Here is a 23,044-nt window from a genome sequence, read left to right on the forward strand (position 1 = left end):
GTGTGAATTCTTAAATATCAAAAAGTCTAGGACCAATCCTTACCACCTTCAGAGAGACCCACAACCTCAGCGTTTTGACCACACTTTGTTGAACATGGTATGACGGGGGTGTTCCTGAAGAATATGGTAAGTTATAGGACACATTTTTACATCTTCCAACATTAGCTTCCTTTGCAGCTTTCAACACTCGGTTAAATGACATCTCAGAGCTGCAAAGGCAGTTGGTGTTGGAAGACTTTCCTCTGCCAGGTGATGTGATAGCAGATCTGGACAGGAGCCTACTGTAGGTCCCACTCTCATCCATGTCTGAATTGTATAGCATCTCAGCATTGAGGAAACCATGGATCCTGACCAAACCTTCAACTCCGTTTGCAGAAATGTTGCCCCAAACTTGCAAGGAACCTCCACCATGCTTTACAGTTGCCCGCAGGCAATCATTATTGTACCGCTCTCCAGCCCTTCGCCAACAAACTGCCTCCCGCTACAACCAAATATTTCACATTGTGACTCCTCAGTCCAGAGCACCTGCCGCTATTTTTCTGCTTCCCAGTTCCTATGTTTTCCTTCATAGTTGAGTCGCTTAGCCTTGTTTCAACGTTGGAGATATGGCTTTTTGGCCACAATTCTTCTTCAGTAAAAGACCTTTTCTGGCCAGAGCTCTCCAGACAGTAGATGGGTGTACCTGGGTCCCACTGGTTTCCTTCAGTTCTGTGCTGATGGCACTGCTAGACATCTTCCAAAAGGGAAAGAAGTATGATGGCCCAGGTTCTCAAAGGGCTTACAACGGCGCAACGCAATGTACGCCGTCGTAAGCCCTAATCTGGGCCGTCGTATCTATGCGAGATATCTATTAGATCCGACAGGCGTAAGGCTCTTACGCTGTCGGATCTTAAATGCAATTTTTTTTTTGCCGCTAGGTGTCGCCTCCGTCGCTTTTCCCGTCGAGTATGCAAATTAGCAAAATACTCGAATTCCCGAACGTACGCGCGGTCGACGCAGTGAAGGTATGACGTTTACGTTAGATTTGCAACGCATAAAGTTGCCCCTGCTATATGAGGGGCAACCAATGTTAAGTATGGCCGTCGTTCCCGCGTCGAAATTTTAAAATTTACGTCGTTTGCGTAAGTCGTCTGTGAATGGGGCTGGAGGCTATTTTCGTTCACGTCGAAACCAATGACGTCCTTGCGACGTCATTTGGAGTAATGCATCCTGGGATATTTTCCGGACGGCGCATGCGCAGTACGTTCGGCACAGGAACGCGCCTAATTTAAATGCTCCACGCCCCCTACTCGGCTCATTTGAATTAGGCGGGCTTGCGCCGGGTGATTTACGCTACGCCACGCCAAGTTCTTTGTGAATAAAGCACTTGCCTGTAAAACTTGCGGCGGCGTAACGTAAACCAGATACGTTACGCCCGCACAGTTTTACACCTATGTACGAGAATCTGGGCCGATGTGTCTTTCATCTGCTGCATTAAGTTTCCCTGGCCGACCACTGCGTCTACGATCCTAAACTTTGCCCAATCAATGGTGTCTTCAATGCTGAGAAATACAGGCAGATATTTATCCATCATGCCATACCAGTAGGGAGGCTCCACTTATCTGCCTCCTCCACACCTCCAGTGCCACATTTGACACCTTTTGACAGTTACTCATCCCCACTTCCAGGAGACCTTGCCGCAGACCTCGCAGCAGGAAGTCTGGACCCTCCTCCTGAATAATCGGCTGGGGTGCCAACATTGCAGGACCCCTGGACAGTGTCCTAATATTTAAAATCAGCAGCTACAATATTTGAGGCTTTCTCCCTGGTGTGGACTGTCGTGCTCGCCCCCTCCCTTGAGGGGGAAGGGGGAGAGCAGCAGAGTCAGGACGCTCACTAACACACAGCTCCTTTCTCTATATGCAACGTAGAGAGCGTCCACAGAAGGAGAACAGGAAGTGAGGATTTCTCAGAAGAAAAAAGGACTCTCCCCCCTGAAAGGTGCCAAATGTGACACCGGAGGGGAGGAGGGTAACGAAAAGCAGAAGTTCCATTTTTGTGTGGAACTCCGCTTTAAACTTTTGCACAGTATTGCACATTAAGGGGAACTCCTCTATGTGACAAAATATTTGTAGGTTAATATTCCTAGCCCAATCATCATTCACTGAACTGACTCCAGTAAACTGAGCTCTGGCCACAACAGGTTACTAACCTTCACGCAGTGTCAGGCCTCGTACACACGACCGGACATGTCCACTGAAACTGGTCTGCGGACCAGTTTCAGAGGACAGATCCGATCGTGTGTACAGGCTAGCGAACAGATTTCCAGCGGACAAAAGATTCTTAGCATGCTAAGAAACTTGTCCGCTGAAGAGCTGTCCGTCAGACATGTCCGCTGGTTAGTACGTCTAACCAGCGGACCGAAATCCCGCGCATGTGTTGAATTGATTCGACGCATGCGTGGAAGCACTGAACTCGCGCGATAGAGAACGTCGGTGTCGTCTGTGTCACCGCGTTCTCTGTCCGCGGGGATTTCGGTTTGATGGTGTGTACAGCCATCAGACCGAAATCTCCGAGCGGACATGTCCGATGAAAACGGTCCGCGGACCGTTTTCATCGGACATGTCCTGTGGTGTGTACGAGGCCTGACTGTTCCTTAAATTGCCTTTTCTAAACGTTTCTCAGAACCTAAAACACCATAAGCACCTGTAGCATTTTTATTATCTCATACATCCTCTTTCTGTAAGTAACAGAATTTCCGATGCATCGATAGGAAAAAAGAGATTGAGCAAGTTTCCTTTACAGACACAAGTATAGATGGGATTCCTTGACGAATTCACCCCTGAGCGTTTTATCTACCATTTAGATTCTAAGTATATAAAAAGAACATTTCTCTAGAGAGAAGCGAAAATGAAGATAGGATTAAACTGTCCTTCTCATCTCTGAGATTCTTCAAGTAAAAAAAAAAAAAAATCAATGTCGGCGTTTGCAATAATTTCTTCTCGTTTAGAGCAATGACTTTATCTCAAAGGCAAACTTATAGGTAGGATTATCACATTAAAGGCCACCTGAACCCTTTGTTTGCATTAAATTAAACGTAGATTAGCCAAATGACGTCCTTTAATGACTTTCTAGGGTTTTCTTTTTCTCTCTCTCTTCAAACAAAAGCTACAAATCAATACCAATTTTATAGATCAAGGACGTCGGAGAATGATGTGAAATAGGCAAGAAGTCAGATGTTCCTGGAGGAAGACATTTCATTGTCAGCGGGACCCGGACTCCGGCTCAAGACAATCCACTGGCAATGGATTTGTTTTATCATCTTCATCTAATACTAGGCAAGGTCTTACAGGGAATTTCACATTCCATCAGTAAAAACAAGCATCTTTATGGCTCTAGCAGATGCTTGCGTTTCTAGGGCAGGGGTCTCCAAACTTTTCAAACAAAAGGGCCAGTTTATTGTTCTTCAGCCTTTAGGAGGGCCGGATTGTGGCCAGCGGGGTAGAAAATGCCCCGGGCCCAGCATTGGTGAGAATAAATATGGCCTCCTAGTTTGCGATCAGTAGGATAAGGAGTCAAGCCCCTATTAGTAGGAGTAATTGTATCTCATCATTGGTATCAGTGGAAGAAAAAGTGCCCCCTTGTTGGAGTCAGTGGGAAGAATAGTGCCTCATATCAGTGGGAGGAATAAAGCCCTGAGGGCCGGATAAAGGCTAGGAAAGGGCAACATCTGGCCCGCGGGCCGCAGTTTGGGGACCCCTGTTCTAGGGGATAATACTTATTTTATTACCAAAAAACTCTTATGCACAATCATCATTTTCCCATCATAAGTCTCATGATGGCCAAACACAATTCCTTTCTACAGACATTTAACGTACAATTACTTACAAAAGTAGGATTCAATGTAATAGAGGATCAATGGGCACCACATCCCAAATAGTTTGTAAATCAATTAGTCAGTAAGAAAGGGGTTTTTAGGGTGCCAAAAACAACTACTTCACAAGTCTGGATTAGATAAAATTGCATTTTTATTACATATATGTAGCAAGGTCCCAGGCCTCCTCCGGTCTAATGAGAATCTCCAGGGCCAGGGTTAGCTGACATCCTTCTGTATATAGTGTGTTGTGAGCAGGGCCGGACTGGCCTACCGGGATACCGGGAAAATTCCCGGTAGGCCGCCTGCACTCAGTTCCCTGGGGCCGCCTTTGCCTGGCTTTCAGTTAAAAGAGCAGCGGGGGGCTGCAGCACGAGGCTGGTATCTCAGGAGAGGACTTGAACTTCATCGAAGGACGCACCATTACTGAAGAGCTGAATGATGGTCGCCTGTCAGTTTTGAATTACCAACGTTTATTCAAGAGAGATCCGGGTGCATAATCCTGAGTTGAGAAGGATTCTGGACCGAATACATCTCCACCTTTGTAAAGGTCTGTGGCAGAGACTTTGCCAAAGTTCTGTGTGACACTCTGGCTGCTAGGCTGGTGAGAGAGGCCTATCCAGGTGCACAATACCCACTCGGGCTAGAGTGGCGACGAAAGTTTATTGTTGGAAGCAGGACTGTTTCCGAATGGAGTTATACACCTGAACCTACCTCTACTATCCCTTCTACCTCTTCAACTACTATTACTTCTACTATTTTACCCCTTTGGGTATTAAAGCACAGAAAAAGACATCTAAAGTGTGGACATTGCAGTCATGGGCGTCCGCTGAAATTTTTTCAGGGGGGGGGGGCGCTTCCGCAGTGGCGATACACAGTCGCATTTAACCCTTTCTTCAAACGCTAGCGAGGGTTAAAAGCACCCTGCTAGCGGCCAAATAGCGCAACTAAAACAATGGTAAAGCGGCGCTTTACCGATAACGCGGCCAGCTGGCATTGTAAAATAGCTCTTGAGATAATTCAGCTTCACTCCATGCCCATATAAATATAGCCTAGAGAATGTACAGACCCCCCTTCAGCACAGATGGACCCCCTTTCAGCACAGACCCCCCCCCCCCTTCAGCAAAAAAAAAACATTCTGCACAAACCCCTCCATTCAGCACAGATGGACCCCCATTCAGCACAGCCCCCCATTCAGCACAGACCCCCCCCCTTTCAGCACAGATGGATCACCATTCAGCACAAACCCCCCCTTCAGCACAGACAGACCCCCCCTCCCCCATTCCATTCAGTGCCTCAGATCAGCCATCAGCACGGCATGGGCACAGCAGGTTCCCTCCCCCTGTGTACACATAAAAACTGGAGGGGGAGGCGGCTTCACTCTGCTCGCTGTGTCTGTGTGACATCCGGCCCGGGACTGCTCAGACAGCCCACAGCCGCGAGACTGTTCAACACCGTCTCGATTTTCCAGGGGGGGGGGTCAATTGCCCCCCTTTGCCCTATGGAGCGGACGCCCATGATTGCAGTTCTTCTCAGCTCTCATCTTGTACCCTGGACGGCGGAGGATTAGAGGTAACATGCCACCCAAAACAAACCAGCAGCTCCTTCGGGGGTAGTGCTACACACGCATACACAGATTAGGAACACCATTTATTACATAGGTAAATACTTTACTACCAAGAGAGGCATTTACAGCTGTCTACAAGCATCAAAGTCAGCTTTATCAAAACATAAAAAAAAATTAAAAAATTAAAACAAAATAAAAAATTTGTCTCAATTTCCTGACGAGTTTAATCTCTGCTGCTGGCTATTTTACTGCATCACCCTGAGAGCAGAAAACAAAACCAAAAAATGCTAACGAAAGCAAAATTTTAATCAATTTCTTTTTATTTTACTAAAGTGGCACTTTCACAGATACGCTGAGATGGAGATGGAAAACAGAATGGCCGTAATGCAAATGGGCTATTCGATCTGAATGGCAAGTTCCTCATTTTTACAGTTTTATCAAATGGATGGTTAAAAAAAACAAAAAAAAATTGCTGGCACCGTTCCCAGAATGCAGTGCACGGAATCCTCTAGACTTCCAATGTCCCATTAAACCGCAGCTACCAGAATAAAAATCGACATACCACAATATAAGAATGCATGAATATCATCATCCTCCTCATGCATATTGCATGATTACAGTGTTACGGGTATATTACGCCACATGTACCCGATGTAAACGGCGTTTACAAGGGCGCTGTTGGATATGTCTGTTTTTTTACGGTCCAATAAAACAGGCTGTTGCTCCTTTGTTTGTAAATTCTAACAATCTACTAGAGTATGAGACATAGACGGCTCCGGGACGATCACACTTCCTGGGTAATAAGCAAGCTGGAATATTTTCCAGTTCTTGCAGATTGCTAGAGAAGTTCTACAGAAGTGTGAGGCCCCGTACACACGTCCGAGGAACTCAACGGGCAAAACTCATCGTTTTGCTCGTCGAGTTCCTTGTGAAGCCGCCGAGGATCTCGGCGAGCCAACTTTCCTCATTGAACAACGAGGAAATAGAGAACATGTTCTCTATTTGGCCCGACGAGTTCCTCGTCGGCTTCCTCGGCCAAAAGTGTACACACGGTCGGGTTTCTCGGCAGAATACAGCTCCGATGGAGTTTCTGGCTGAATTCTGCCGAGAAACTCGGTCGTGTGTACGGGGCCTGAAAGATGTGCAGCAGACATTCACTCTACCTGTTATATTCACGGGTGTGAGGGCTGGTCTGTTCCAAGACAAAGTTCATACTTTCCAAAGTAGCAACAACAGTAAAAGGTCTGCTCCCTTCATAGGTGCTGGAATACAGCCTCCCATTTTCTGGTATCCCTGGAGGCGGGGCTGGGACAAGGGGAGAGTGGGGCTAGGACAAGGGGTGGGCGGGAGGGAAAGCTGCCCTGGTCGCAAAGGTGTAGAGATGGGGGCGCCTTCATTCTGTTACAAGGCTGGTAGCAGTAGTGACAACGGCAGTGATTTTGACAAGTGAGGGACTGATGGGTGTAGGATTCGCTAAGCTTGCACATCATGAAGGGATGGGGGGGGGTTGGCGTCTTTGCCTTGGGAGCTGGATGACCTTGTCCCAGCACTACCTGGAGGAATCCAAAATCGCAATTAAGTTAATGTTCTGGCTTTTTTTACAATTGTACAACTGCCAAAAGTTTTGGCATCTAAGGATTGTATAGACGTGTCCAAGTAAATGAAAAAAATATATCTGTAAATACTGTTAAGATGGCTTGCAGCAGATGCACTGCAGGAGTTGTTATCCTACATCTTTATATGGCAACAAAAGTCAACTTATTATCTTTGTGTGTCATTCCGTTTTACAACATGGAAATGTATTTGATTGCTGTTATTGTGGCCCCCACCACAAAATACTTGTTGCTTTCAGGTATGGATGAACATGTCATCTTTTCCATGATACTCGGGTCTAGCGGGCAATAATTAGGTTCGAGCACTGTCATATGACAGTAGGGGCGAGGTCAATGCCCCCACTAGAATAGCCAACCTCAGTTATTTTGCTGTGGTTGTGGTGGTGGAAGGAATGGCAAGAGAGCTCTTTGAAATGTTGAGTATAAGGTGGCTGGAGGGCAGCTTTACACAGACCCTGTCACATTGCACATTAATGCCGCGTACAGATGATCAGACATTCCGACAACAAAAGTTCAATGTGAGCTTGTTGTCGGAAATTCCGACCGTGTGTAGGCTCCATCGGACATTTGCTGTTGGAATTTCCGACAACAAAAATTTGAGAACTTGTTCTCAAATTTTCCGAAAACAAAATCCGTTCTCGTAAATTCCGATCGTGTGTGGACTATTCCGACGCACAAAATTCCACGCATGCTCTGAATCAAGTAAGATACAGAAGCACTCAGTCTGGTAAAACTAGCGTTCGTAATGGAGATAGCACATTTGTCACGCTGTAACGGACTGAAAAGCATGAGGCTGAAAAACGCAAATCGTCTCTCACCAAACGTCTAACCCGACTGGTATTGAACTTCTCATTTCTAGTGCTGTTGTACGTCACCGCGTTCTTGACGTTCAGAATTTCCGACAACATTTGTGTGACCGTGTGTATGCAACACAAGTTTGAGCCAACATCAGTCGGAAAAAAAATCCACGGTTTTGTTGTCGAAATGTCCGATCGTGTGTACGCGGCATAAGAGCAGGGCTGGACTGAGACAGAAATTTGGCCCTGGACTTCATCCAGACCGGCCCACTTTAATTTTAAGTGTCCCCCTTGCATCAGAGTCCCCCTTAACATCAGTGTCCCCCCATCAGAGCCCCCCTTGCATCAGAGTGTCCCCTCTTGTACCAGAGAGCCCCCTTTGCATTAGAGTGTCCCCCCTTACATCAGAGTGCCCCCCTTGCATTAGAGTGTCCCCCCTTGCATCAGTGTCCCCCCTTGTACCAGAGAGCCCACTTTGCATTAGAGTGTCCCCCCTTACATTAGCGTGTCCCCCATTGCATTAGAGAGCCCCCCTTTCATCAGAGTGTCCCCCATTGCATTAGAGTGTCCCTCATCAGAGTTTCCCCCTTGCATCAGAGTGTCCCTCATTGCACCAGGGTGTCCCCCATCAGTGTGTCCCCCCCTTGAATCAGAGTGCCCCCCTCTCCTCCCCCTCCCACATGTACTCATTCACAGCTCTCCAGAAAGGCAGCATTGTTCCTCTGTCCAGTCATGTGATAAGTGACAAGTGATAAGGGGAGAGAGGAAGGAAAGTCTGCCGGCTGTCTATCTCCCCCTATAGGGCGGGAGGGAGCAGAAAGGCTAATACTCACTCCAGCAAGTGACGGCTGCTGCTTCTCTTGACAGGAGTGAAATTGAGATTACTCACTGTCAGAGAGGAGCGGCTCAAGGACTGCACCTGACCGGCCCACTGAGCCATCAGCCCACCAGGAAACTCCCGGTAGTCCCAATAGCCAGTCTGTGCCTGCATAAGAGTGTATCAACTTAGCCAAACTTTTTTTTTCAAACAAGCTATAAAGAAACACTTACAGTTCAGAAGATCCTTCTGCATCCGTCTTCTCAGGCTGTAGTTTGAGTTGGCTTGGCCTTTGTGTGGCTGCTGTTGTTACGATCATCCAGTTATCACATCTCTTCTCATACAGCATAGTCTGTTTAGCTAGAGGGAGGTTCTGACAACAGAACTGCGCTGGCCAATCACTGGATGAGGTATCCAAAGCTCACCAATAAAATTCCTACTGTTACCGGTTCTTGGCCTACTTCAGTCAATATGAATGGAAAGCTTTGCTACCCAAGAAATGTCCTCTTGGTTTCTTAATAATTTCAGAGTCTCTCAAAGCTTATACAGTCATGTCCCTCAACATAACGGTACAGCCATTCATATTAGGAAAAGCATAACTATGCATTTTGAATTCTTGAACTGTGGATTTGATAGGTTCTGTACATATTCTATTCTTTACAGTTTTTATTAAGTTGAGGCAACCAAACCAAAATTCCACATTTGGAATAGTAATGTTCCCTATTAAAGCAGTTGATTGAAGAGGATGTTTGAAACATTGTGTGCAACTGCTGCATGAAGTCATCATGGACACAAAAGACAAGACCAAGGAAATATATATATTTTCTCTCAGCATGGAGCGGACTTTCTGTTTTTCAAGCAATCCTCCTTTAAAAACGGTGTTACTGAGCTTCATAGTCTTCGGATGTCGTTATAAGTATTATCGTGTTTGTTCCCCGGTCTCAGTGGGTGCATTTGATCCCTATCAGTCTTGGTTAGGTTGCTGGTTTTTGTTGATGCTGAAAGCTGTGAACAAGGTTTGCATTGAGCCCGGGAAGAGACAATTTTCATGCTTGGCCCGTTTGGCTCAAATCTTGATGTGTTGCTCAATTTTCCTCTTAGTCTTAAGGCGAGTTTCTTGTTTTCTGTGAAGGAGTAAAATTGAAGCCACATGAAGACGGTGTTCAAAAATAAAGGCCTGCTGGGCATGTACATACTAGAGGTATCTATTTCTGGATGGGGGGGTAGCAATGTAAATGGTAGTGAACACTTTACACGTAAAAATAAAGTTTTATCAGTCAGTGAAATGGTCGTGCTTTACCATGGCTCTCTCTACAGACAAGCCTGTCAGTCTGGTTAGATTGGTTAAAAACGATAGAAGTCACAGATCTTAACCTCCTGCTGACTGCTCGCAATAAATATACTGCGAGCGGGTGGCAGGTGCAGGCTCGGAAATGTACATGTATGTGGTCGATGTTCTGTCAAAAAAGCCAATTCATCAAGATCTCCAATCACGTCACTTCCGGTTAATGTAATGTCAGTGTGAACCCAGCCCAAATCCCCCCCCCCCCCCCATAACAATAATGGATCTTGTGTCAGCATACAAGGGTTGTGAAAGCCTTTCAGGTACATTTTCGGGTACCTGACTATATGTCCTCACTGAAAACACACCTAGGGCTAGATTCAGAAAGAATTTACGCCGCGTAAATTCAAAGTTGTGCTGGCGTATCTTCTTTCTGTATTCAGAAAGCAAGATACGCCGAAATTAGGCTAAGATCCGACTGGCGTAAGTCTCTTACGCCGTCGTATCTTAGTTGCAAATTTACGCTGGCCGCCAGGTGGCGCTGCCGTAGATTTCAGTGTAGAATATGCAAATTAGCTGGATACGCCGATTCAGAAACGTACGTGCGCCCGGCGGATTTTTTTGCATCGTTTGCGTAAGGCTTTTTCCGGCACGACGTTACTCCTGCTATATGAGGCGTAGCCAATGTTAAGTATGGACGTCGTTCCCGCGTCGATTTTTGAAAATTTTACGTCGTTTGCTTAAGTCGTTCGCGAATAGGGCTTTGCGTAAATTACGTTCACGTCTAAGGCATTGACTATTTGAGACGTGATTAGGAGCATGCGCACTGGGATACGTTCACGGCCGGCGCATGCGCCGTTCGTGAGAAACATCATTTACGCGGGGTCATGTTTTATTTACATAAAACACGCCCACCTCTTGACAATTTGAATTCGGCGCGCTTACGCTGGCAGATTTACGCTACGCCGCCGCAACTTACGGAGCAAGTGCTTTGTGAATACTGCACTTGCCTCTGTAAATTGCGGCGGCGTAGCGTAAATAACATACGCTACGCCCGCACAAACTTACGTGCCCCTACCTGAATCTAGCCCCTAGTTTCCCTTTAATGCTAGGAGAAAGGTTCAGTTTTTATAAACATGATACGCGTCACTGGCATTAACATGTGCCCCAAGTTACTAAGCAACTGGTGACTATCATGCAGCCAAGCATAATTCTCCATGTGAATTAATTTTCCCAACATTAAATTAGTATGTGTCACTTTCCCAACGCTTAATATCTGTATTACGGTTCCTTTATGTTCTCCGGAGTGTAAGGCTGCCTATATGCTGGCCAACAAAAGCAAGCCACGTGCCTGGTATCTGCACAACTTGCTACAGTCAGGCAGTGTAGACGGGTGCTAACGAGCATTTTTCCCTATGAAATCATTAAGGTATTAAGAATTACTTTGTGTCCGAAAGCCCATGGTTTCCTTCTCTCTGTAATAAACAACACAATCACCTACTCTCCTAGGTTCCATTCACTGTGAGCAGACTGACAAGACTTCCACCAGGAGAAAGTGAAGAGCAGTCAATCACAGCCACTGTGCAGCACAACTAAGCAGGTAGCACAGTCTGCATACGTAATGGGTAAATATGGCTTCCTCAATGCACTTGTAGCGCTACCACTGCAGGAGCCGCTGGCGAATGGGATCCCCCACCCTGCACAGCCGGGCACACTGCATTTTACACAGCACACATAGTTCGGAAACAGTCCGAGCAGCTTTGTTTTATTTAGGGGATTAAAGTTAACACTCCTTTTTTTCACCTTAATGCATCCTATGCATTCTGGGGACCCCAGAAAATGGCGTTCGGGGCCACACTGTACAAAATGAGCTGCACAGTGGAGGTAAGTATGACATGTTCGTTATTTTAAAAAATAAATAAAAATGTAACCTTTAGGCCTCGTACAGACGACCGAACATGTCTGCTGAAACTGGTCCGCTGACCAATTTCAGCAGACATGTTCAGTCGTGTGTACGGCCGACCGGACAGGTTTCCAGCGGACATTTGTCCACCCGACCGTTTTCGAGCGGACAAATGTTTCTTAGCATGCTAAGAAACATGTCTGCTGGAATCCTGTCCGTCGGATATGTTCGGTCGTCTGTACAGACTCACCGTACATGTCCGAGCGGCCGCCATCCCTCGCATGCGTCGAATCACTTCGACGCGTGCGTGGAAGCATTGACCTTCCAGCGTCGCGCACGTCGCCGCGTCATCGTCGCGGCGACGGCGCGGACACGTCACCGCGATGTCTGTCCACGCGGATTTCTGTCTGATGGTGTGTACAACCATCAGACAGAAATCTCCGAGGGGACATGTCCGGCGACATGTCCGGCGGACCGTTTTCAGCGGACTGTCCCCTCGTCTGTACGAGGCCTTAGTGTCACTTTAAACTTGGATGGGGAATATGGGATATCTACTTGATCAGTGTATAAAAGTCTTCAGGGACAACTATATACATCCAGTATATACACTCCTCCAGCACAACTGTTGCCAGTGGAACTACAACACCCAGGACCAGCTGGCACTGTTTGGGTAGTCTAACACAGGGGTGTCAAACTCAATTTCATTGTGGGGCCGCATCAGCATTATGATTGTTCTCAAAGGGGCCAGTTGTATCCGTAAGATTAGATGTCCAGCGTATCCCCTCCCCTTACATCAGATGTCAAGTACCAACCCACCATCAGAAGTTGAGTCCCCCACTCTCCCTTACATCACAGTACACCCCCCTTTCCTTATGCTGCTGCTGGGAAGAAGCTGGATGCATTGCTTGAAAGCAGAAAGTAGGGGTCTGGAGGAGGACCAGAGCTCTCCTGCAGTTGCAGGAGAGGTGCAAGGGACGCATGAAATTGCCTGGAGGGCCGGATTTGGCCAGTGGGCCTTGTGTTTGACCCCTGTGGTCTAACACAAGGCTCAGTTAGACTAATAGCAAATGGCTGATGTTGAATTGGGCTGGGCCCCTTTAGCTGCATGCCGGAACGATTCAGAGGTCACTTGCCCATCATGCATCTAAAGACTTGGGGAAGTAAATTAAGCCATAGATTGAAAATCTCTCTAAGGCGGCGTACACACGGTCGAACATGTCCGCTGAAACTGGTCCGCGGACCAGTTTCCGCGGACATGTCCGACCGTGTGTACGGCCTAGCGGACAGGTTTCCAGTGGACAAAAGTTTCTTAGCATGCTAAGAAACTTGTCCACTGGAAACATGTCCGTGGGACATGTCCGATGGTTAGTACACCTAATCAGACATGTCCGCTGGTTATGACGTGTAACCAGCGTCCCGAAATCCCGCGCATGCGTCAAATTGATTCGACGCATGCGTGGAAGCATTGCACTTCCGTGTTTGAGAACGTCGGTGTCTTCTACGTCACCGCGTTTTCTGTCCGCGGGGATTTTGGTCTAAAATGTTGTGTACACACATCAGACCAAAAGCTCCCAGGAGACATGTCCGATGAAAACGGTCCGCGGACCGTTTTCATTGGACATGTCTCCTCGTGTGTACAGGGCCTTAGAGTGTGGAGGACTTTCCTGAGATTGCTGCTACAAAGAAAGAGATTGCACCTGCCAACAGATCCTTGCAATCGGCAGGGAATGCAGAAGGAGGCGGCGTGTGTCCAGACAGAAAAGTTTCAGGGTTTCAATTTTTTTTCAGGGCAAAATAGATGCCAGAAAGGGAAAACAGCAATTCCACAGCTTCTGACAGTCCACAGAAGTAATGCAATATTTAATGCACACTGGAATGCAACATAAGTCAGGTCTGCCTCTGATTGCCAGAAACCAGGATTTATAAATGCCCTTTAATGTTCTCAACCAATGAAATGCTGTAAATATTACAGAATGCCCTCTCCTTTTTTTTGTACTCCTGTAATACATCATTTGAAAGACTTATTAAAAATAATAAAATGTCATGGACTTATAATACAGTCCTGGTATCGAATACGGTCTCAGAGCAATATATTTATTGAGAAAGTAAAAGTATTTTGCAGAATAACATATTACCAGAGCTGTTCTTTATGAAAGAGACAAATCCTCAGTGGCTGAAATCACAAAATTTAAGAACCTGAACACGCATTGATCTAAATTCTTTGCCGAGGGAGAACAACTTATGAGGCAAACCAGTATCTTGCTCATTAATATAGTTCTGACATATTCCGCAGTCCTGTACAGAGAACACTGAGCCAGTCACATTAGTCTTTTCCCCAGAGGAGCTTACGCTCTAATGTCCCCCCACAGTTACACACTAATATTATTATTATACTTTGATATAGCTCTGACATATACCACTGTACCAGAGGAGCTTACACTCTAATGTCCACACCACAGTAACACACCATTAATATTATACATGCATACAGCTCTGACATACAGTACAGACCAAAAGTTTGGACACACCTTCTCATTCAAAGAGTTTTCTTTATTTTCATGACTATGAAAATTGTAGATTCACACTGAAGGCATGAAAACTATGAAGTAACACATGTGGAATTATACATAACAAAAAAGTGTGAAACAACTGAAAATATATTTCATATTCTAGGTTCTTCAAAGTAGCCACCTTTTGCTTTGATTACTGCTTGGCACACTCTTGGCATTCTCTTGATGAGCTTCAAGAGGTAGTCACCTGGCGCAGCACCCCATCACTCTCCTTCTTGGTCAAATAGCCCTTCCCCCGCCTGGAGGTGTGTTTGGGGTCATTGTCCTGTTGAAAAATAAATGATGGTCCAACTAAACGCAAACCGGATGGAATAGCATGCCGCTGCAAGATGCTGTGGTAGCCATGCTGGTTCAGTATGCCTTCAATTTTGAATAAATCCCCAACAGTGTCACCAGCAAAGCACCCCCACACCATCACACCTCCTCCTCCATGCTTCACGGTGGGAACCAGGCATGTAGAGTCCATCCGTTCACCTTTTCTGCGTCGCACAAAGACACGGGGGTTGGAACCAAAGATCTCAAGTTTGGACTCATCAGACCAAAGCACAGATTTCCATTGGTCTAATGTCCATCCCTTGTGTTCTTTACCCCAAACAAGTCTCTTGTGCTTGTTGCCTTTCTTTAGCAGTGATTTCCTAGCAGATATTCTACCATGAAGGCCGGATTCACACAGTCTCCTCTTACCAGTTCTAGAGATGTGTCTGCTGCAAAAGGTGGAAGAACCTAGAATATGAAATAGATTTTCAGTTGTTTCACACTTTTTTGTTATGTATAATTCCACATGTGTTACTTCATAGTTTTCATGCCTTCAGTGTGAATCTCCAATTTTCATAGTGTGTGGAGGACTTTGCTGAGATTGCTGCTACAAAGAAAGAGTGTCAGGACCTGGGCTTAAACCTGGGACCTATTCTGTGTTACATAGTTGCATCCAGTTCAACCACAAAAAAATAAACAAACAAAATAATAAACACAGTACAATCCTATACACCCAACTGTATACCCACAGTTGATCCAGAGGAAGGCAAAAAAAAACAGCAGAGCATGAGATCCAATTTTCTACAGCAGGGGAAAAAAATTCCTTCTTGATCCCCCGAGAGGCATACGGATTTTCCCTGGATCAACTTTACCTACAAATCTTAGTACTCAGTTATATTCTGTACATTTAGGAAAGTATCCAGGCCTTTCTTATAGAAATCTACAGAGCTGGCCAGAACCACCTCTGGAGGTAGTCTGTTCCACATTTTCACAGCTCTTACTGTGAAGAAACCTTTCCGTATTTGGAGATTAAATCTCCTTTCCCTAGACGTAAAGAGTGCCCCCTTGTCCTCGGTGTTGACCGTAAAGTGAATAACTCAACACCAAGTTCGCTATATGGACCCCTTATATATTTGTACATGTGGACACATTTGTACATGTGTCTGGCATTGTCTCTTCCCACTGAGCTATCTGGGATGCTGGACAGTTCCCTGCCTGATCTGCTGGATAAACCTATCTGATCCATTAGACTACTCTGCTTGGTGTCTTGATTGCTTTGAACCTTGAACCCCTTGCTCCTCCCATGAACTTTCTATAAAAGCCTTGTCTCATCACTTCCTCTTTGCCAGGTTATTGTGCCTTCCCTGCTAGTGTCTGCTGTCTGATCCCAACCTACAACCACCCTTGTTTGACCCTCGGCCTGTTCCTGGACTTCTCTACTGCCTGATCCCAATCTGCAACCACCCGTGTTTGACCCTCGGCCTGTTCTTTGACTACTCTACTGCTTGATCCCAACCTGCAGCCACTCGTGATTGATCCCTTGGCTTGTTTACTGACCAAGCTGCCGTTTCATCCTTGTCTGTTTATCCGCTATTGGACCGCGACTTGCTCACACCACGGTGGGGCAAACTTGAGGACCGCGACCTGGTACTAGCTTGCAGCTAAATCCATCTCCACCATCAGGAGCTCTGGGGGAAAACCAGCTAGTACTTAGACTCTGCACCTCAGGGGAGCCTGTATCATCTGCCAGAAATGACTGCCTGTATGCCTGTCCTGCCATTGCAATTGGTCTTCAAGCCTGACGCCTGATCGTGACAAAGAGATTGCACCTGCCAACAGATTCTTGCAATCGGCAGGGAATACAGGAGGAGATGGCGTGTATCCAGACAGAAACGTTTCTGCTGGCTGTGAGAAGGAGTCCCACATGGACACTTATGCCTCGTACACACACTCGGGATTTCCGATGGGAAAAAGTGAGTTGGGAATCCCGACGGGGAAAAAAGAGAGTCAGTTAACCGGTGCCCTGAGGCTTTGCACAATAAACCAGAGTTAGTAGAGGAATTCTTCTATCTGGATAGAGAAGAGTCTGGGTTGGCTGAGGTTGTGTCAGGGGACCCTAGTGTCTCTGTCCCGTCAGAATATGTGTCTGTGAGGCTGGTTGTGGTGTCAGTGTCCCCCCAGTCTGTGGTTCCCCAGTCTGTCAGAAAGTGTGGTTGTCAAGTCTGTTGTTTCCCCTAAAGTATTGGAGGGTGCTGGACAAGCGTGTATGGTTGTGCTTCCTCGGTGTGGCAGAAGTGCGGCTGGAGGTCAGCAGGCACCTAGGGGGTGGAGTAATTGATGGATTGGATTGGATGATGGTGGAGGGAACGATAGTGGCTGGTGCAGAATGCAAGGTGAATGATGTGGAAGTCGGGGAGAAAGATGTGGAAGTTGAAGTGAATGATGTGGGGAGAGGGGTTAACGGGGAGGGGGTTGGAATTGGTAATGAGGGTGGAGGTATCCGATACATTCGGGGTGTTTTCTGAGGTGGAGGGTTATTCTGCTGAGAAGTCAGTGACTTGACTTCTATGGAGGAAGAATCGCAGAGAATAATAAAACGTGTAGGGTCTCCGAGTAGCGAGAGGGGTGAGTAAGCTAAGAAATGTGTATCTGCAGCATCCTGATGGCAGTTAAATCTCAAAATGTTTCTTAGCCTGGATTGTGTTTAAATTGAGGTTAGGGGTTTGTAGTCTCTTTTTTGTTGTCATTAAAATCTTTCTTTGTATGTTATTTTGGCAGAAAGCTGCTGATGTAAGCACACTTGTTTTTGTTTAGTTATTATTTTTGTTTAGTTAATCTTTTTTTTTATGTTTTTATTAAAGCGGATGTGCCATGGGGAAAAGATATTAAAAGCCAGCAGCTACAAATACTGCAGCTGCTGACTTTTAATATTAGGACACTTACCTGTCCTGGAGTCCAGCGCTGATGGCAGCAGAGCACGAGCGATCGCTCGTCTCTCTGCTGCTCCCCCCGCCATCCACACTGAGGGAACCAGGAAGTGAAGCGCTGCGGCTTCACTGCCCGGTTCCCTACGGCGCATGCGCGAGTCGCGCTGCGCCCGCCGATTGGCTCACACGCTGCGTGCTGGGAGCCGAGTGTTCCCAGCACACAACGGGCGACAGACGGGAAGTCAGAAAAACCCGTCTTTTGCCCGTAGCGTGTGGCCGGAAGTGGGTGCAAATACCTGTCTTTAGACAGGTATCTGCACCCCCCTCCCCCCTGAAAGGTGTCAAATGTGACACCGGAGGGGGGGAGGGTTCCGATCAGCGGGACTCCACTTTAGGGTGAAGAACCGCTTTAATGAGCTGCATGTTTGTATGATTTTTTTTAACAAACAAAATGTACTCTCTAATGTCCCTCCACAGTCAGACACTATTATTATTATTATTATTATACATTTATATAGCTCTGACCAGGGGTGGACTGACAACGCATGGGGCCCCCGGGCAATAGGAGATTATGGGGCCCCCGGGAATAGAAGATAATGGGGCCTCCAGGCAATAGAAGATAATGGGGCCTCCAGGCAATAGAAGATTATGGGGCCCCCAGGCAATAGGAGATTATGGGGCCCCCGGGCAATAGGAGATTATGGGGCCACACTATACACACACACATACAGTATGCATACACAGTATACACACACACAGAATACACTTACACACACTAAAAAGGTACTGGAGAGGCGGGGCAGCTATAATCTTGGGATTTTTAGACCAAAAGGATGTCAGTAAGGGACATTTCAGGGACAGATGTAAAAAAAAAACACAGATTTTTACATACTGTCCCTGGTTTTACTGAGGCTGGCAACCCTGATGGGGCCCCCCAGTGGCATGGGGCCCTCGGGCAGTGCCCGAATGGTCAGTCCGCCCCTGGCTCTGACATATACTGCAATGTTGTACAGAGAACACTGAGCTATTCAAATCAGTCTCTGCACCAGAGGAGCTTACACTCTAATGTCCCCCCACAGTCACACACTATTATTATTATACTTTTATTTAGTTCTGACATATACCGCAGCGCTGTACATAGAACACTGGTAGCCAGTCACATCAGTTTCTACAGTATATACTTGTGTTTTATCCTGAGTTACTTTTCTGTTGCCCATTACATTTTTTATTCTAAAATAACTTTTTTTGTGCCAACTCCTTACAGCATAACTTACAACTCTTCCCAGAAGTTTGTGTTCACCATAAATTGCTGCAATTGTATTTGACGAGAGCCCAAGGCCAGAGCGAGATATCTTCCACCTATAAGGAGCAAGTTCTGGAATATATGATATCACTATTAGTGGGAAGTAAAGACGCAGACTAATGAGAGGGGATTATTAGGGGAGTTCTAAAAGAGACTTGAATGTGAGCAGCATATGGCAAAATAGATGCTTTCTAATTTATGTTCTACTTTTTTAATTACTTATTGGGCTCCTTCAGCAGAATAGTGTGAAGACTGTGCAAAGTGCAGGAATCAATAGCAAGCAATTAGGTTGTGATGTTACCTAAGTTACATTAGAGAAAGTGAGACTAACTGTAAGTAGGGCTTTCACAGTTTTCTTAAGAGCCATCAGAACTACTGAAAGAAAAAGAAAGAATAGAAATAGGAATGAGAGAGAGAGAGAGAAAGAGAGAGAGAGAGAGAGAGAGAGAGAGAGAGAGAGAGAGAGAGAGAGAGAGAGAGAGAGAGAGAGAGAGAGAGAGAAAAGAGAAGGCAGGGTGGAAAAAGAGAGAGAGAGAGAGAGAGTGAGAAAGACAGGGAGAGGAGAGTAAGAAAGTGATGCAGAGGAGAGTAAGAAAGAAAGGAAAAAATGAAGAGAGTGTCAAAGAAAGAAAGAGAGGGGAGGCTGAAAAATAGATAAAGGGGGAAGTGTGAGAAACAAAGAAAAAAAATATAGAGACAGAGAGGAGACTGAGTGAGCGAGCAAGAGAAAGAAGACGGAAAGGGAAAGAGAGAGAGAGATAGAAAGAAATAGAGAGAAGTGGTGGAAAGGTAGAAAGGAGAGGAGCAAAGGAAGGGAGAAAGAGAAAGAGAAGGTGGAGTGGAAAAAGAGAGAGAGAGAGAGTGAGAAAGACAGGGTGAGGAGAGTACAGAGCAGAGTAGTGAGGAGAGTAGTAAAGAAAGGTAAAAAATAAGAATGTCAAAAATAGAAAGAGATAGAGGAGGGAAGTGTGCGAAACAAAAAAAAGAGAGAGAGAAGAGAAGAGATAGAGGGGGAGAAGAGAAAGGGGGAGAAAATAGAGAGAGAGAGAGAGAGAGAGAGAGAGAGAGAGAGAGAGAGAGAGAGAGAGACGAGAGAGAGAAAGGGGAGAAAAGAGAGAGAAGAGAGAGAGAGAGAAAGAGAGAGGGGGGAGAAGAGAGAGGGAGGGAGAGAGGGGGAGAAGAGAGAGAGAGATAAGAGAGAGAGAGAGACGAGAGAGAGAAGAGAGAGAGAGAAAGAGAGAGAGAGGGGGAGAAGAGAGAGGGGGAGAAGAGAGAGGGGGGAAGAGAGAGAGAAGAGAGAGAGGTAAGAGAGAGAGAAGAGAGAGAGAGAAAGAGAGAGAGAGGGGGAAGAGAGATGGGGAGAAGAGAGAGGGGGAGAAAAGAGAGAGCGAGAGAGAAGATAGAGAAGAGAAAAGAAGAGAAGAGAGACTAATAATAAGAGGAAGAGAATTAGAAAGAGTATGGGGGAAATGCAGATTAAAAAAAAGTGAAAAGGGTAAAGTAGGGAAGGAAATGGAGTAAGATAAATCTAGAAAAGAAAGCAAGCACACACAAACACATGCCATCTACTGGTCAGTATACAATATGCAGCACAGGTACGTTTAAAGGGCATCCTGAAAATCAAGTGTAAATATGGCTCAGTGAATGGAACAAAGGGGTTATTTACTAAAGGCAAATTGCACTAAAATGCGTAAATAACGTAAACAACCCCCATAATCTTCTCTGACATGTTTGTATGAAGTTCTGTAACATTTGTCATTCTAGTTACAACCCTGGCCTGTCTCCTGGATTACTGTACTACTACTTACCCTGACCACAGCATTCTTTACAGATACTCATGCCTGTTGCTTTATTACTCCACAACAGTAATCCGCCTGCAAGTGGGAAATCACTACAGGATCAAAGCTTAACACCGCAACCTGGGAGTGTCAGATAGCAAAACCCAAACTTCACCACGTTAGGAACGGAAGAGAAAAAATGTTTTTAAGCGGGAAAGACAGAAAAGCAGAAGGTTTTACTCACTAGAAATGTAAAATTCACACAGGATGACTGAAGAATGACTGGAGGGCTGAAGACGGGAAAATTAAGTCTTGAATCATAGATGAAGAGACAGCAGTCTGGTGGCAGCCCCTCTGTGGAAGAAATAATTGTATATCAATACAGTAATATGTAGAAGGACTATCCACAAAGTATGTATAATATCTCCAATAAGGAATCCGCATTCTGGTAATAGACTGGTTCTCATCATAACAAAACAACAACCTTATATACAATGTATACAAATTTATTTTCCCACAAATAGAGTTTTTATTTGGTGGTTTTTATTTTTTTGCGCTATAAACAAATAAAGATCGACAAATTTGAAAAAAAAATAACAATATTTTTTTAATTTTTGCTATAATAAATATCCCCCAAAATAAAAATTCTTCATCAACTTAGGCCAATTTATAGTCTTCTACAAATTTTTGGTAAACAAAAATAAAAAAAATTGTAATAAGCGTATATTGATTGGTTTGCACAAAAGTTATAGTGTCTGCAAACTAGGGGAATGATTTATGGCATTTTTATTATTTAATTTTTTTACTAATAGTGGCGGTGATCTGCGATTTTTAGCAGTACTGCGATATTGCGACGGACAGATCGGACACTTTTGACACTTCTTTGGGACCATTGGCATTTATACAGCGATCAGTGCTATAAAAATGCATTGATTACTGGATAAATGTCACTGGCATGGAAGGGGTTAACACTAGGGGGCGAGCAAGGGGTTAATTGTGTGTGTTCCCTCAGTGTGTGTTCTAACTGTATGGGGATAGAATTGACTAGGAGAGGAGACAAATGTTTTTTCTACTTAGTAGGAACAAACGATATGGCTCCTCTCCTCTGACAGCACAGGAAAGTCAGGACGCTCCCTACATTGCAGATAGAGAAAGAAGCTATGAGTTAGTGGGCCTCCTGTCTCTCCCGTAGTCCAAGGGAGGGGGCGAGCACGACACTCCACACCAGGGAGAAAGCCTCGCATTACTGTGTGGAGTTACAGACAGAAGAACAGGAAGTGAGGATTTCTCAGAAGAAATGGAAGGATGAGGTAAGTGAAGGAGGACTGCACTAAGGGAAAGGAAGATATTTAGGAAAAAAAATTCCTTTACAACCCCTTTAAATAATACAGTTCATGCACGTTAACATAAAAATGTCTAATGCCGCGTACACACGATCGTTTTTCGGCTTGTAAAAAAACGACATTTTAAAAAAAATGTAAAACGATCGTGTGTACGCGGCATTAGACATTCTTCACGGGGCTTCACATCATTTTTCGGGTTCTGAAAAACGACAATTTTTTTTTCCAACATGCTCCATTTTTTAACGACGTTTTAAAAGATGTTGTTTTTCGGGTTGTAAAAAATGATCGTGTGTGGGCTTAAACGAGGTGAAAAACCTGCGCATGCTCAGAAGCAAGTTATGAGACGGGAGCACTCGTTCTGGTAAAACTACCGTTCGTAATGGAGTAAGCACATTCATCACGCTGTAACAGACTGAAGAGCGCGAATCGTCTTTTACTAACACGAATAGCTGGATTCAGAGAGAGTTACGCCGGCGTATCAGTAGATACGCAGACGTAACTCTGAATCTGCGCCGTCGTAAGTTTAAGTGTATTCTCAAACTGAGATACACTTAAACCTATCTAAGATACGACGGCTTGCGCCATCGTATCTTAGGGTGCAATATTTACGCTGGCCGCTAGGTGGCGCTTCCGTTGAGTTCGGCGTAGAATATGTAAATGCCTAGATACGCCGATTCACGAACGTACGTGCGCCCGTCGCAGTAAAGATATGCCGTTTACATAAGGCGTTTTCCGGTGTAAAGTTATTCCATCAAATAGCTGGCCTAGTCAATGTTAAGTATGGCCGTCGTTCCTGCGTCGAAATTTAAAAATTTTACGTCGTTTGCGTAAGTCGTCCGTGAATGGGGCTGGACGCAATTTACGTTCACGTCGAAACAAATACGTCCTTGCGGCGTACTTTGGAGCAATGCACACTGGGATATGTACACGGACGGCGCATGCGCCGTTCGTAAAAAACGTCAATCACGTCGGGTCACTACTCATTTCCATAAAACACGCCCCCCATCCTCATTTGAATTAGGCGCGCTTACGCCGG

At 45.6% G+C, this 23,044-nt stretch overlaps 1 long non-coding RNA gene across 1 annotated transcript in view; it reads right to left on the bottom strand.

The window, feature by feature from the left end:
• Nucleotides 1-21,017, bottom strand: part of LOC120918584 — a 154,804-nt gene extending 133,787 nt beyond the window's left edge. Inside the window, exons 1-2 of the long non-coding RNA XR_005744422.1 lie at nt 20,910-21,017; nt 8,881-9,771 (exon numbers count right to left, since the gene is read on the bottom strand). This is a non-coding gene — a long non-coding RNA (uncharacterized LOC120918584). The remainder of the gene's footprint in view (nt 1-8,880; nt 9,772-20,909) is intronic.
• Between the last annotated feature and the right edge of the window lie 2,027 nt (nt 21,018-23,044).

This window comes from Rana temporaria, chromosome 12 (assembly GCF_905171775.1).
Source record: "Rana temporaria chromosome 12, aRanTem1.1, whole genome shotgun sequence".
NCBI lineage: Eukaryota > Metazoa > Chordata > Amphibia > Anura > Ranidae > Rana > Rana temporaria.